This window comes from Saccopteryx leptura, chromosome X, assembly GCF_036850995.1.
Source record: "Saccopteryx leptura isolate mSacLep1 chromosome X, mSacLep1_pri_phased_curated, whole genome shotgun sequence".
NCBI classification, from domain to species: Eukaryota; Metazoa; Chordata; class Mammalia; order Chiroptera; family Emballonuridae; genus Saccopteryx; species Saccopteryx leptura.
This window is the reverse complement of record NC_089516.1, coordinates 129,852,004-129,867,656: the sequence shown is the minus strand read 5'-3', so window position 1 is coordinate 129,867,656 and position 15,653 is coordinate 129,852,004.

The window sequence follows — 15,653 nt, the reverse complement described above, 5'->3', positions numbered from 1 at the left end:
CAGTATATATTTTTCTCCAGAATTGACCATATGTTGGGCCACAAAAATAACATCAGCAAATTCAGAAAAATCGAAGTTGTACCAAGCATATTTTCTGATCATAAAGCCTTGAAACTAGAATTCAACTTCAAAGAAGAGGAAAAAAAAAACACAAAAATTTGGAAACTAAACAACATACTTTTAAAAAATGAATGGGTTAAAGAAGAAATAAGTGCAGAGATCAAAAGATATATACAGACAAATGAAAATGACAATACGACATATCAGAATCTATGGGATGCAGCAAAAGCAGTGATAAGAGGGAAGTTCATATCACTTCAGACCTATATGAACAAACAAGAGAAAGCCCAAGTGAACCACTTAACTTCACACCTTAAGGAACTAGAAAAAGAAGAATAAAGACAACTCAAAACCAGCCGAAGAAAGGAGATAATAAAAATCAGAGCAGAAATAAATGAAATAGAGAACAGAAAAACTACAGAAAATATTAATAGAACAAGGAGCTGGTTCTTTGAAAAGATCAACAAAATTGACAAACCCTTGACAGGACTTACCAAGGAAAAAAGAGAAAGGATTCATATGAACAAAATCCAAAAGGGAAGAGGAGAAATCACCACGGATATCATAGATATACAAAGAATTATTGTAGAATACTATGAAAAACTATATGCCACTAAATTCAACAATCTAGAAAAATGGATAAATTCCTAGAACAATACAACCTTCCTAGACTGAGTCAAGAAGAAGAAGAAAGCCTAAACAGACCAATTAGTAGGGAAGAAATAGTAAAAACTATTAAAAACCTCTCCAAATATAAAAGTCCAGGCCCAGATGGTTATACTAGTGAATTATATCAAACATTCAAAGAAGACTTGATTCCTATTCTACTTAAAGTCTTCCAAAAAATAGAAGAAGAAGCAATACTTACAAACACATTGTATGAAGCCAACATAAACCTCATACTGAAACCAGGCAAGGACAGCACAAAAAAAGAAAACTACAGACCAATATCTCTAATGAATACAGATGCTAAAATACTAAACAAAATACTAGAAATCAAATACGAAGACATATTAAAAAAATAATACATCATGATCAAGTGGGATTCATCCCAGAATCTCAAAGATGGTTCAAAATATGTAAAACAATTAACGTAAGACACCATATCAACAAATCAAAGAACAAAAACCACATGATCTTATCAATAGATGCAGAAAAGGCATTCAATAAAATAGAACACAACTTTATGTTTAAGATTCTCAACAAAATGGGTATAGAAGTAAAATATCTCAACATGATAAAGGCCATATATGATAAACCATCAGCTAACATCATATTAAATGGCACAAAACTGAAGGCTTTCCCCATTAAATCAGGAACAAGACAGGGTTGTCCAGTCTCTCTACTCTTAATTTAATGTGGTGCTAGAGGTTCTAGCCAGAGCAATCAGACAAGACTAAGAAATAAAAGGCATCCATATTGGAAAAGAAGAAGTAAAGGTATCACTTTTTGCAGATGATATGATTCTATACATTGAAAACCCCAAAGAATCTACAAAAAGACTACTAGAAACAATAAGCCAATACAGTAAGGTCACAGGATACAAAATTAACATACAAAAGTCCACAGACTTTCTATATGTTAACAATGAAACATTTGAGAATGAACTCAAAAAAATATTCCCCTTCACGATTGCAACAAAAAAATAAAACACCTAGGAATAAACATAACAAAGAATATAAAGGACCTATATTATGAAAACTACAAAACATTGTTAAGGGAAATCAAAAAAGATACAATGAGATGGAAGAATATTCCTTGTTCTTGGGTAGGAAGATTAAATATAATCAAAATGGCCATATTACCCAAAGCAATATACAGATTTAATGCAATTCCCATTAAAATTCCAATGACATTTTTTAAAGAAATGGAACAAAAAAATTGTCAGATTTATATGGAACTATAAAAAACTCCAAATAGCCAAAGCAATCCTAAAGAAAAAGAATGAAGCTGGGGGCATTACAATACCTTACTGCAAAATATATTATAGAGCCACGACAATCAAAACAGCATGGTATTTTTAGAAAAATAGACACTCAGACCAATGGAACTGAATAGAAAGTCCAGAAATAAAACCACATATACATGGTCAAATAATTTTTGATAAAGGGGCCTACAATACACAATGGAGAAAAGAAAGCCTCTTCAACAAATGGTGCTGGAAAAACTGGAAAGCTACATGCAAAAGAATGAAACTTGACTACAGTTTGTCCCCTTGTACTAAAATTAATTCAAAATTGATCAAAAACCTAAATATAAGACCTGAAATAATAAAGTGCATAGAAGAAGACATAGGTTCTAAACTCATGGACGTTGGTTTTAAAAAGCATTTTATGAATTTGACTCCACAGGCAAGGGAAGTGAATTCAAAAATAAGTGAATGGGACTACATCAGACTAAGAAGTTTTTGCTCAGCAAGAGAAACTGACAACAAAATAAACAGACAGCCAACTAAATGGGAAATGATATTTTCAAACAACAGCTCAGATAAGGGCCTAATATCCAAAATATACAAAGAACTCATAAAACTCAACAACAAACAAATAAACAATCCAATAAACAAAATGGGAAGAGGACATGAACATACACTTCTCCCAGGAAGAAATACAAATGTCCAACAGATATATGAAAAGATGCTTGTCTTCATTAGTTATTAGAGAAATGCAAATCAAAACTGCAATGAGATACCACCTCACACCTGTAAGATTAGCTATTATTAACAAGACAGGTAATAGCAAATGTTGGAGAGGCTGTGGAGAAAAAGGAACCCTCATTCACTGTTGGTGGGAATGTAAAGTAGTACAACCATTATGGAAGAAAGTATGGTGGTTCCTTAAAAAACTGAAAATAGAACTACCTTATGACCCAGCAATCCCTCTACTGGGTATATACCCCCAAAACTCGCAAACATTGGTACGTATAGACCCATGCAGCCCCATGTTCGTTGCAGCATTGTTCACAGCGGCCAAGACATGGAAACAATCAAAAAGCCCTTCAATAGAAGACTGGATAAAGAAGATGTGGCACATATACACTATGGAATACTACTCAGCCATAAAAAATGATGACATCGGATCATTTACAACAAAATGGTGGGATCTTGATAACATTATACATAGTGAAATAAGTAAATCAGAATAAAATGAGAACTGCATTATTCGATATATAAGTGGGACATAAAAACGAGACCAAGAGACATTGACAAGAGTGTGGTGGTTATGAGGGGGGGAGAGGGGAAGGGGAGGGGGAGGGACACAAAGAAACCTAGATAGAAGGTGACAGAGGACAATCTGACTTTGGGTGATGGTTATGCAACATAAATGATTGACAAAATAACCTGGTCATGTTTTCTTTGAACATATGTACCCTGATTTATTGATGTCACCCCAGTAAAATTAATAAGAAAAATAAAAATAAATAAATAAATAAAAACCAAAAAAGAAAGAAAAGAAAATGTTTTTTTGTATCATGATATCTATTTTTGTCCACAAGGTTAAAATACTGTTTAAAAAGTTCCAGGAAAATGTTATCTAGGTCAATATCAATATCATGACTCTCAGTATATGGGAGTATGAAAGGCAACATAATGGAAATGGTCTTTGATGAGATCTTCTGGAAAATATCTCTCAGCTCCTTATCATGTAGCTCTTTGCCATTGAGAGACACTGCCACCCCTTTGATTTGTTAATAAAATGTTTAAAATTTTACTTTTTGCTTCTTCAAAATGTTTTGTATTTTTTTCGCTAATTATGTCTGCACATTTTCTCATAGTTTTTACTGCAAGCTCCTCTTTAAGATTTTTAAAATTATCTTCAAATCTTTCTTTCCACTGAGATATCTTTATCTCTGTTTGAAAATGCCTTTCAAGTTCCAACTTAATGGCTTCATGTTTTTCTACAAATCAATTGTCAGTTAAGCTTTTCTTGATCTCCCCAACTTTTCTATTCTGAATCTGATTTCCTTTGGTGCAAAAAGTTTCTGCTACCTTATGAATTGGAAAAAATACTCAAAAATCTTGTCAGATGCTCACCTAGATTTATATCTTCTTCTGTTACATTGTTTTCTGTAATGAGTATTTTTGTAACCGAGATAATGAAACCCAACCAATTAAATAGTATAGTTTGTATCTGCTTTGGAAGTTTTAGAATTAGTATATGTTTCTGTAAGTAAATCTCTAAACTGTTTTGTCAAAAGTTTAACTTGGATGTTTGTTAAAAATAACAGAAAACATGTAATTTACTTTTTTGATTAACCAATATATCAAGTAATACAAAATTACATAACAAGGAAAATTTTTTTTAAAAGAAACATCTAAGAAAAAATAAAAAGAAGATATCTTTATTTTGCCTATTTTTAAAGCAAAACACTTTTAATATTCTTTAGTAAGTATTATTTTGCTTCATGTTTAAAATAGATGTTCTTTTTCTCTTTGTAATTTTTTATTAATTGATTTGAGAGAGAGATAGAGAAGTATTAATCTGTTATTGTATGTGCCGTGAATGGATATTGAACCAGCAACCTCTGCATATTGGGACTGTGCTCTAACCAATCAAGCTATCCCACCAGAGTTAAAATAGATGTTCTTTAGCTTGTTATTCTTAATATATTCATATAGATTATTTTTTTAAATTTATTTATTAAATTTAATGCAGTGACATTGATAAATCAGGGTACATATATTGAAAGAAAACATCTTTAGATTATTTTGATATTTCATTGTGCTGTGTACCCCTCCCCCAAAGTTAAATTGTCTTCTGTCACCTTCATCTGGTTTTCTTTGTGCCTCTCCCCTCCCCTAACCCTTCTCTCCTTCTTCACCCCATCCCCCCTCCCCCCACCCCCCACCCCTGTTGCCATCACATTCTTGTTCATGTCTCTGAGTCTCATTTTTATATCCCTTCGATGTATGGATTCATGTAGTTCTTAGTTTTTTTTCTGATTTACTTATTTCATTCCGTATAATGTTATCAAGGTCCATCCATGTTATTGTAAATGATCCGATGTTATCATTTCTTATGGCTGAGTAGTACTCCATAGTATATATGTACCAAAGCTTTTTAATCCACTCGTCTTCTGACGGACACTTGGGTTGTTTCCAGATCTTCGCTATTGTGAACAATGCTGCCACAAACATGGGGGAGCATTTCTCCTTTTCGAGCCGTTCTATGGTGTCCTTGGGGTATATTCCTAAAAGTGGGATAGCTGGGTCAAAAGGCAGTTCGATTTTCAGGTTTTTTTTTTTTTTTTTTCCATTTTTCTGAAGCTGGAAACAGGGAGAGACAGTCAGACAGACTCCCGCATGCGCCCGACCGGGATCCACCCGGCACGCCCACCAGGGGCGACGCTCTGCCCACCAGGGGGCGATGCTCTGCCCATCCTGGGCGTCGCCATGTTGCGACCAGAGCCACTCTAGCACCTGAGGCAGAGGCTACAGAGCCATGCCCAGCACCCGGGCCATCTTTGCTCCAATGGAGCCTCGGCTGCAGGAGGGGAAAAGAGAGACAGAGAGGAAAGCGCGGCGGAAGGGTGGAGAAGCAAATGGGTGCTTCTCCTGTGTGCCCTGGCCGGGAATCGAACCCGGATTTTCAGTTTTTTGAGGTATCTCCATACTGTTTTCCACAGTGGCTGCACCAGTCTGTATTCCCACCAGCAGTGCAGGAGGGTTCCCTTTTCTCCACATCCTCGCCAGCACTTATTCTGTGTTGTTTTGTTGATGAGCGCCATTCTGGCTGGTGTTCATATAGATTCTTAACATATTCATTCTTCCATTTCTTTTTTAACATTTTAAAATTTATTTGTTGATTGATTGATTTTTAGAGAGAGAGAGAAATTTATTTCATTGATTTGTTGTTCCACTTATTTATATATTTATTGGTTGATTCTTGTATATACCCTGACTGGGAATCAAACTCTCAACCTCATATTGAAATGATGCTCTAACCAACTGAGCAATCAGACCAGGGATATTCTTCCACTTGTAGAATGTGTATTAGCCTGACCCGGCAGTGGCACAGTGGATAGAGCGTCAGACTCGGGTGTGGAGGACTCAGGTTCAAAACCCTAAGGTTGCCAGCTTGAGCACAGGTTCATCTAGCTTGAGCTGGCATCACCAACTTGAGCAAAGAGTAGCTGGCTTGAGCATAGGATCATGGACATGACTCCATGGTCACTGTCTTGAAGCTCAATGTCACTGGCTTGCACCCAAGGTTGCTGGTTTGAGTAAGGGGTAACTCACTCTGCTGTAGCCCCACGGTTAAGGCACATATGAGAAAGCAATCAATGAACAACTAAGGTGCTACAATGAAGAATTGATGATTTTCATCTCTTTCCCTTCCTGTCTGTCTGGCCCCATCCATCCCACTCTCTAACTCTCTCTCTCTCTCTGTCTCTGTAAAAAAAGAAAGAAAGAAAGAAAGAAAGAAAGAAAGAAAGAAAGAAAGAAAGAAAGAAAGAAAGAAAGAAAGAAAGGAAGGAAGAAAGAAAGGAAGAAAGAAAGAAAGAAAGAATGTTTACTTTGTTCTTTGTAATATTTGTTGGAAATGATTCTTGATCCATCTGGCAAATACTTATTAAGCTTCTACTATGTGCTAGATAATGTGCAAGGGTGCTAGAGGGACTAGTCAAAAGAAGGAGAAAATGCCAACCACTATAATACATTGTGATAAATGCTAAAACAAACTTAGAGGGCATTTGAACCCAGAGTGTCTCAGTTGATTCACCTGACAGACTGGGTCTAGGTTGCAGACACAGCTGATATTCAGCTGGTACACACCAAAGCAGTTAGACAATTTTAAATATCGAAAGAGTTCCATAGTAAGTTACTGTTACCCAGAGCACCTTGAGTGTTTCCTCATTGACCCAGCGACCCCCAGAACCTCCACCCTAGACTTCTGCAGAACTCATCAACTAAGAAGGTTATCACCTGGTATAGCACGGAGACACCAAGACCCTAATTTAATACTGCTGCCAGAATCAGTTGTACATTCTGAATTGTTAATAATTCCTGTGCCTAACTCAGTGGTGGGATTCAGACTGTTCATACCAGTTCAGTAGAATGGTTACCAAATTTTTTGTTGAGTTCAGCGAACTGGTTGTTAAAATGGCACTTATAATCATGATTCTCTCTAAGGTGGGTGCCTGGGCAGCTGCCCAATGTGGAAATCACACATTTACATTCCTTACTCTTTTTTAAAGTCCATCTATGCAACAGTGTATTCTAAGTACCCACAGTAATGTTCATTCCATCCATAGGTGAAAAGAATTGCAAGTGAGGACGCCAATCGAGAAGCAGTACGGAAATATCTTAAATAAGTTTTATTGTTTTTTTCAGGTACTATTTAATGTTTTTCATTAATATTTTAAAACTCTTCTTTACAACATAATCTAGTTTTGTGTACCTATTTTATTGTTCTATTTAAATATTAAATGCATGAAATAATAAACTACCTGTCAGTATATCATTTTTTATATATTGAATATATACTTAAAATGGTCATTAGGGCAGAGAATCAGTTGTTCAATTATTTGAATCTCACCACTGGCCTTACTACTTGATAAACACTGTGAATAGTAAGTTTGGTTATAAATGTACTAATATATCTATCTTTCAGCTCTCAGAGTGACCACTGGGCTTATAACAACAAGAAACCCCTTCTTTCCTCTAACTAGAAGCAGCTTTATTTGCACAGCTTAGTGGTTCATTCAAATATTTTTATTTTTCGTCCTAGCCAGATATCTCGGTTGGTTACAGTGTCGTCTCCAAGCTCAGGGGTTGTGAGTTTGATTCCCCAGTCAAAGCACATACAGGAACAGATTGATGTCCTTGTTTCCTTATCTATCTATCTATCTATCTATCTATCTATCTATCTATCTATCATCTATATCTATCATCTATCTATCTATCATTTATCTATCCATCCCTTCCTCTCTCTCTAAAATCAACAAATATTTTCATTTTCTATGTATGCTATGAAAAGGTTGGGAAGCACTGATTTGAACCATTGAGCTTTCTGAGAATTAATACTTCTAAATTGTGATGTTCTGCTTCTTTCAAGCTTTGCTAAAATTATGCTTACATTCTGATTTTTTTGTCAGAATTTATATTGGTCTCTGATTTTTATGTTTTATGTTATCTTTATCACATTTGGGGATCAAAGCTATATTTATTTCATGGAATGAATGAAGTACATCTTAACATTTTCTATTTTTTTCTTGAAGATTTAAAACTATCATTAGGTTTAGGGATCTTGTGTGACAGCTTCTCAACTTATTCTTCACTTATTAATTTATTCAGATTTTCTACTTGTGGTACAAATTTTTATATTTTATAATTTTTTAGAGAAAAAATATTCATTGCATTATACTTTTATAACTTTCCTTGGCTGTTTAGCTCAATCAGTTAAAGCATCATCCAGAAACACCAGGGTTGTGAGTTTGATCCATGGTCATGGCACATACAGGAAGGGACCAATGAGTAACAACTAAGTGAACAACAAGTGGATGCTTCTCTCTCTCTCTCTCTCTCTCTCTCTCTCTCTCTCTCTCTTCCTTTCCCTGTCTCTCTAAAATCAATCAATTAAAACTTATTAGCATACAATTGTGCATTGCATTTTCTTACAATTAAAAATATTTATACTATTTTTTTTTCTTTTTTAAGTCAGAGGCAGGGAGGCAGAGAAACAAGAGAGACAGACTCCTGCATGATCCTGGAGCAGGATCCATCCAGCAAACCCTGTCTGGAACTGAAGCTCTACCCATCTGGGGCTGCTGCTCTGTTGCTCAGCAACCGAGCTATTTTAGTGCATGAAGTGAGGCCATGCAGCCATCCTCAGCACCCAGGGTCAACTTGCTCAAACTATTCAAGCCATGGCTGCAGGAGGGGAAAAGAGAGAGACAGAGAGTAGAGGGAGAGGGATGGAGAAGCAGATGGTCATTTCTTTTGGGTACCCTGACTGGGAATTGAACCTGGGAATTCCACATGCCGGCCAACATTCTACTGCTGAGCCAACAGGCCAGGGCCTATTCTGGTTTTTATAGTCACTTTTTCATTTTGAATTTTATCTTTTCCTTACATAGGTCTACCAGAAGTTTATCTACTTTATTAGCACTTTTAAGCAACGAGCTCTTGAATTTATTTATTGGTTTTACTCTTTTTATATCATGTAATAAATTTCTTTTATCTTTATTATTTTTATTCTCCTATTTTCCTGGGCAAAATTTTGTTCTTTTTCTAAAATGTTATGCTCAGTGTGTAGTTTAGTTTAGTTTAGTTTATTGCCCTCAAATTTTAATATTTAGAGATAAAGACAATTATATTGTAAGTTTGTCATAAGCCCCTCTCTCTGAGCTAGATAGATGTTGGAGGATATGGAAAATGGGGACTACTTGGAGCCTAAAATCAGAAGGAAGAGTATGATAATGAATGTTTTTCTCACAATAAGCCCTGCACTTCAACATTTTCCCAAAAAGCATTTCTCCACAGTGGGGCAGTAGGGAGTAAGAAGTGTTGGACTTAGCTTTTAGGAGAAGAAAAGGTATTATGTTTTGCTCTGAAACCTGTGAGTATTTCATGTTGGGAAACCTCTACCCAGCTTGTTGTTGGTGCAGAGGCTGTGCTTATCATTTTTGTTCTCTGGTGTTTGCTTTTTGAGTTGTTTTTCTTCTGCTTGGCATAATTGTTAGGAAGTTCAGCTCTGCAAACTTGGTTAAAACAAACTGCTGTTTTAGCCAAGTTAAAACTACCTGACTTGTTTCAGGGTTCAGGCAGAAGAAGGCTTTGAGCTTTCTTCTCAATCTCAGATATGGCTGCTGCCACTGTCACCAGTACTCCCTCCTCTTATCTGACTGAATAGTTTTTGCAATAAAGGCTTCAAGGCACAGATTGGCTTTCTCATGGTTGTGGAAGGAGTTGAAAGATATGGTTTGCATGCTTGAATTGTTTTTAAAGATGTGTATAGAAGAGAAGGAGGCAAAGGGATAAGTGTAGGAGGAGAAGAGAGAAGAGGAGATGAAGAAGTAGTAGATGAAGAAGAGGAAGAAGAAGAAGAAGAAGAAGAAGAAGAAGAAGAAGAAGAAGAAGAAGAAAAGAAGAAGAAGAAGAAGAAGAAGAAGAAGAAGAAGAAGAAGAAGAAAAGAAGAAGAAGAAGAAGAAGAAGAAGAAGAAGAAGAAGAAGAAGAAGAAGAAGAAGAAGGAAGAGGAGGAGGGGGGGAAGAGGAGGAGGAGCAGGAGGAGGAGGAGAAGGGGAAAGAGAAAGAAGAAAGAGGAGAAGGAGGACTGGAGGAGAAAGAAGAATAAAAAGGTAAAAAATAGGAGTAGGGTACAAAAAATGGTTTTCTTAGTGAAAAAAAGGAAGCAGATGCAGGGGAGACCAATGCTTTCCTACCCAGAGCCCAGGGATCCTGTTTCTGAATATCCGCTTTCAAAAACTCATTTCTTCTACCCTAGTTCTCACTATGAATCAGTAAGGGACAGCATTTATAATCTTAAGTGTAGGTACAATAGGAGACACCCAATGCTTACAAATCCCTACAAAGATCTTACATCTACCACTTACTTTTTTGTTCCCTGTGTCCCACCCACACTAGGCTTCTTTTCTATGCTTCAGTGTACCCAACAATCACTTTTTACCTTCTTGCCTTGGCACATTCTGGTCCTTCTGCCTGGAACACCCTTCTGGCTCCTTTCATGGCTGGCTTTTTATCATCATTTAGGTCTCAGCTCAAACCACTATCACCTATTTAGAGAAGCTTTCCCTGACCACTTTAACCTCACAAAACACTGGCTTGACCAGGCGATGGCGCAGTGGATAGAGCATCAAACTGGAATGCCGAGGACCCAGGTTCGAGACCCTGAGGTCGCCAGCTTAAGTGCGGGCTCATCTGGCTTGGGCAAAAAGCTCACCAGCTTGGACCTAAGGTCACTGGCTCGAGCAAGGGGATACTTGGTCTGCTGAAGGCCCACGGTCAAGGCACATATGAGAAAGCAATCAGTGAACAACTAAGGTGTCACAACAAAAAACTAGCAATTGATGCTTCTCATCTCTCTCCATTCCTGTCTGTCTGTCCCTGTCTACCTCTCTCTCTGACTCTCTTTCTGTCCCTGTAAAAAGCAACAACAAAAAACAAACAAAAAGAGCTGCCCACTCCACCCTCAAACTACTCTTCATCTCATGTTTGAAATTTATTTTCTTCATAGAAAATCTCGTCTACTTGTCTGTTTCCACCTGAATGTAAATGAGCTCCACTAAACCCCAGGATCATTTGCCTGGTTCACTACTGTACACCCAAGTGCCAATAACCAGTATTTAATATATAGTACACACTCAATAGATTTGTTCTGAAGGAATTAGTGAACCAATGTGCCAAGCATTATGCTAGGTGTTGCTGGTACAAACCCAGAGGGAGCTTATAACACAGTGGTAGAGAAAAATACTTAAATGAATAATTATTTAATTATGGAATTATTTAATTATATAATTATTTAATATTGTCTATGCCATCCTAGGTCAGGCCTCTGCATTCAGAAAGACCTGGTTTTGTTTTTCTTTTCTTTTCTTTTTTTTAATTTTTATTAATTTTAATGAGGTGACATCAATAAATCAGGGTACATATGTTCAAAGAAAACATCTCCAGGTTATCTTGTCATTCAATTATGTTGTATACTCATCACCCAAAGTCAGATTGTCCTCTGTCACCTTCTATCTGGTTTTCTTTGTGCTCCACTCCCTCCCCTTTCCCCTCTCCCTCCCTCTCCTCCCCCCTCCCGTAACCACCCCACTCTTGTCCATGTCTTTTAGTCTAGTTTTTATGTCCCACCTATGTATGGAATCATGCAGTTCTTATTTTTTTCTGATTTACTTATTTTACTCCATATAATGTTATCAAGATCCAACCATTTTGTTGTAAATGATCCAATGTATTTTCAAACAACAGCTCAGATAAGGGCCTAATATCCAAAATATACAAAGAACTCATAAAACTCAACAACAATCAAACAAACAACCTAATAAAAAAATGGGAAGAGGACATGAACAGACACTTCTCCCAGGAAGAAATACAAATGGCCAACAGATATATGAAAAGATGCTCATCTTCATTAGTAATTAGAGAAATGCAAATCAAAACTACAATGAGATACCACCTCACACCTGTTAGATTAGCTATTATTAACAAGACAGGTAATAGCAAATGTTAGAGAGGCTGTGGAGACAAAGGAACCCTTATTCACTGTTGGTGGGAATGTAAAGTAGTACAATCATTATGGAAGAAAGTATGATGATTCCTCAAAAAACTGAAAATAGAACTACCTTATGACCCAGCAATCCCTCTACTGGGTATATACCCCAAAAACTCAGAAATGTTGATACTTAAAGAAAGACCTAGTTTTAAATGCTGACTCTAGAAGAAGAAGAGGAAGAAGAAGAAAGAAGAAGGTGGAGGAGGAAGAAGAAGAGGAGGAGACTCTACCATTTACTATATGCATAACCAACCTCTCTGTGGCTCAGTTTTTTTTCATTTGTAAAATGAGAATAATAATAATAACAAACTGATAATAATATTTATCCCATAAATTATTATGAACATATATGAGATGACATACTGTAGTCCCTCATCTATCATGGGAGTTAGGTTCCAGAACCCCCACAATAGGCAAAAATCCGTGAAGTAGTGATCTTATATTTATTTTATTATTTACATATATTTTATGGCTTTATAACACCTCCCCACACTTGCCTGACTTGCGGTGGCACAGTGGGTAAAGCATCGACTTGGGACACTGAGGTTGCCCGTTTTAAACCCTTGGCTTACCTGGTCAAGGCACATATAGAAGTTGATGCTTTCTGCTCCTCTTCTGCTCCTCATCCCCTTCTCTCTCTCTCTCTCTCTCTCTCTCTCCCCTCTCTATAAAATGAATAAATAAAACTTAAAATAAATAAATTTAAATTTAAAAAAACCTCCCCACACTCTTATAAACCTTTCTCACACTGTTATTAACCTTTCCCACACTCTTATAAACACATCCTATGCTCTTAAACACTTTCTACACTCTTAAACCTACACAGTTTTACATATTTTATTTTGATTTAATATTCTTTTAATATGTTTTACTTAATATTTTTATATTGTTTTCATTTTTTAGGCTAGAAAATACTGATTTTACCACAAAAATAATTAAAATAATAAATATATAAAAATACCTATATACCCTAAATCCCATGATATAGCAAAAAATCCATGATACAATATTAGCTATATTGTATACAATTTTAAAACCCACAATACAGTGAGACTGCAAAAAGTGAATCACAGTGTGGCGAGGGACAACTGTAGATAAAAAGTCAATACAGTGTTCAATAAATGGGAGTTAGTATTACTGAAGTCCTAGAGTGGTGCATGTAGAGTACGCTGCGATTCTAAATTTTGTTGTTGCTTTTACCCACTTTTGGCTCTGTTTGCTCTAATGAAGAGTAATCCAGACCCAGAAGGATCCACAATGATATTTATATACAACAAGCCCACTCAGAATTGTTCAGGCCTGGCTAATGGAGTTGAGAAGTGCTTATCTGAAAGGGAGTGGTACCTCCTACTCTCCATTCCATCTTAAAAAAACAGGCAAGTGCAGAGCAGTTAATTTAGAGTTTTAAATGCTGATAAATGCAGAGGCACTTACTGCTAATATTTCAATCAAGTATCAATATAGAATTGATTAAAAGACGATTCAGAAGCTTCTAGAGACGGAGTCATATTCTTTACCTATTAAAATGTAAAATATTATTTAAAGTTTTGGTTTATTTGACCCCAGTAAATGCCATATTGTTAATGCTTTAAAGAAAGAAAAGTATTGAATAGTATTTTGTACAATGCTATTTTGTGTTACATTGAGAGAAATGTATTTTGATATATTTGGTATCTTTTTGGCTCTCTTTAATTATAGGACTAATTAAACATATACTTGTAAATAATCAGTGTCAGAGCCGAAAGGGATTGTAGGGATTATTCAAGTGACCACTTCAGTTTGTAGAGGAAGAACTGAGGCCTAGCATCTTGCTTGAGAATACTAGGCTAGAAGAAAGGAAGGTTTTAGAAAGTTTAGTCAGGTGTCATAACAGAAAACCTCTCATTTGTCTGTTACCAACTAAGCTTCCACTCTTCTTTTCTGGGCAAGCCCCTTGTGTTTCCATTTCATCAACCTTTTGAGTAGTGAGTTTTTTGTTAACCCTTTCAGTGAAGACATACATGAACATTCGTACTACTCATAGGGTTAATTGTACAAAGTAATTGAGTGCCTACCGTTTGCCACATATTCTGCTACATGTTGGGTATGAACAGTATGTGCACATGGCCTAATTGTTGTCCAGCCGACAGTCCAGGAGAAAGAACAACAGAAAGACAAGCAGTAGAGCAAGTATAAGATTTGAGGGGGCGGCACCTAGGAAGCTTACCTAATCCAGACAGGAGAAGGAAGAGATATGAGAGAAGGATGTCATCAAAGGTTTCCAGGAAGAAATCTTGTCATCCCATCACAACTAGAGAGTTGAAGTTAGAGTAGGAGCTAACCATGAGAGTAGGCTGTGAAGAGGATATATGTGTTATTGACAGAGGAGATACTATGTACAAAAACCAGACAATAGAAGAGAACATGGTGTGGCCATATCAAAAGAGAAGTGCTTACACATGCTACCACATGGAGGAAGCTTGAAGATATTATGCTAAGTGAAAAATGGAAGACACAATAGGCCACATATTTTATAATTTTGAAAAGTTCAGAATAGTTAAATACATAGAAAAAGAAAGCAGATTGATTAGCGGTTAACTAGACCTGAGACAGAGAGGGAAGGGTTTGGGGATTGATGGATAAAGAATGTGGAACTTATTTTTGAAGTTATGAAAATATTCTAAAATTTAGTGTGGTGATGGACACACAATTCTTTAAATTTACCAGAAGCCATTGAATTGTACAGTTAAAAAAGTTAGTATGTGTTGTGCTGTAGAAACTAAAACATATGATGTGGCTAAAGGATAGAGAAAAGGGGGAAGGAGTGGCAAGCGACAGGCCAAATAGGCTATGTTACTATTAAAAGCTAACATTTATAGAACATAATTGAATACTATGCATATATTAACAAAATATTTAAAACAACCCTAGGAGGTAAGTACTGCCATTACTGTGTTTTACAAAAGAGAAAATTAGGATAAAGGGAGGTTAACTTGTTCAAAGTTAAGCAATTCCTAAAAGTGGTAAAGCTGAGATTTAAACCCAGTCTTCCTCCCCGTTCTAACCATTATACTTTTTTATTGTGACAGAGACAGAAAAAAGAGAGGAACAGATAGTGACAGACAGACAGGACAGGAGAGAAATGAGAAGCATCAATTCTTCGTTGCAGCTCTTTAGTTGTTCATTGACTGCTTTCTCGTATGTGCCTTGACTAGAAGGCTACAGCAGAGTGAGTGACCCCTTGCTAAAACCAGCGACCTTGAGCTCAAGCCAGCGACCCCGCGTTCAAGCTGATGAGCCCGTGCTCAACCTGCGACCTTGGGGTTTTGAACCTGGGTCCTCTGCGTCCCAGTCTAGCACTTTATCTTCTGCACCACTG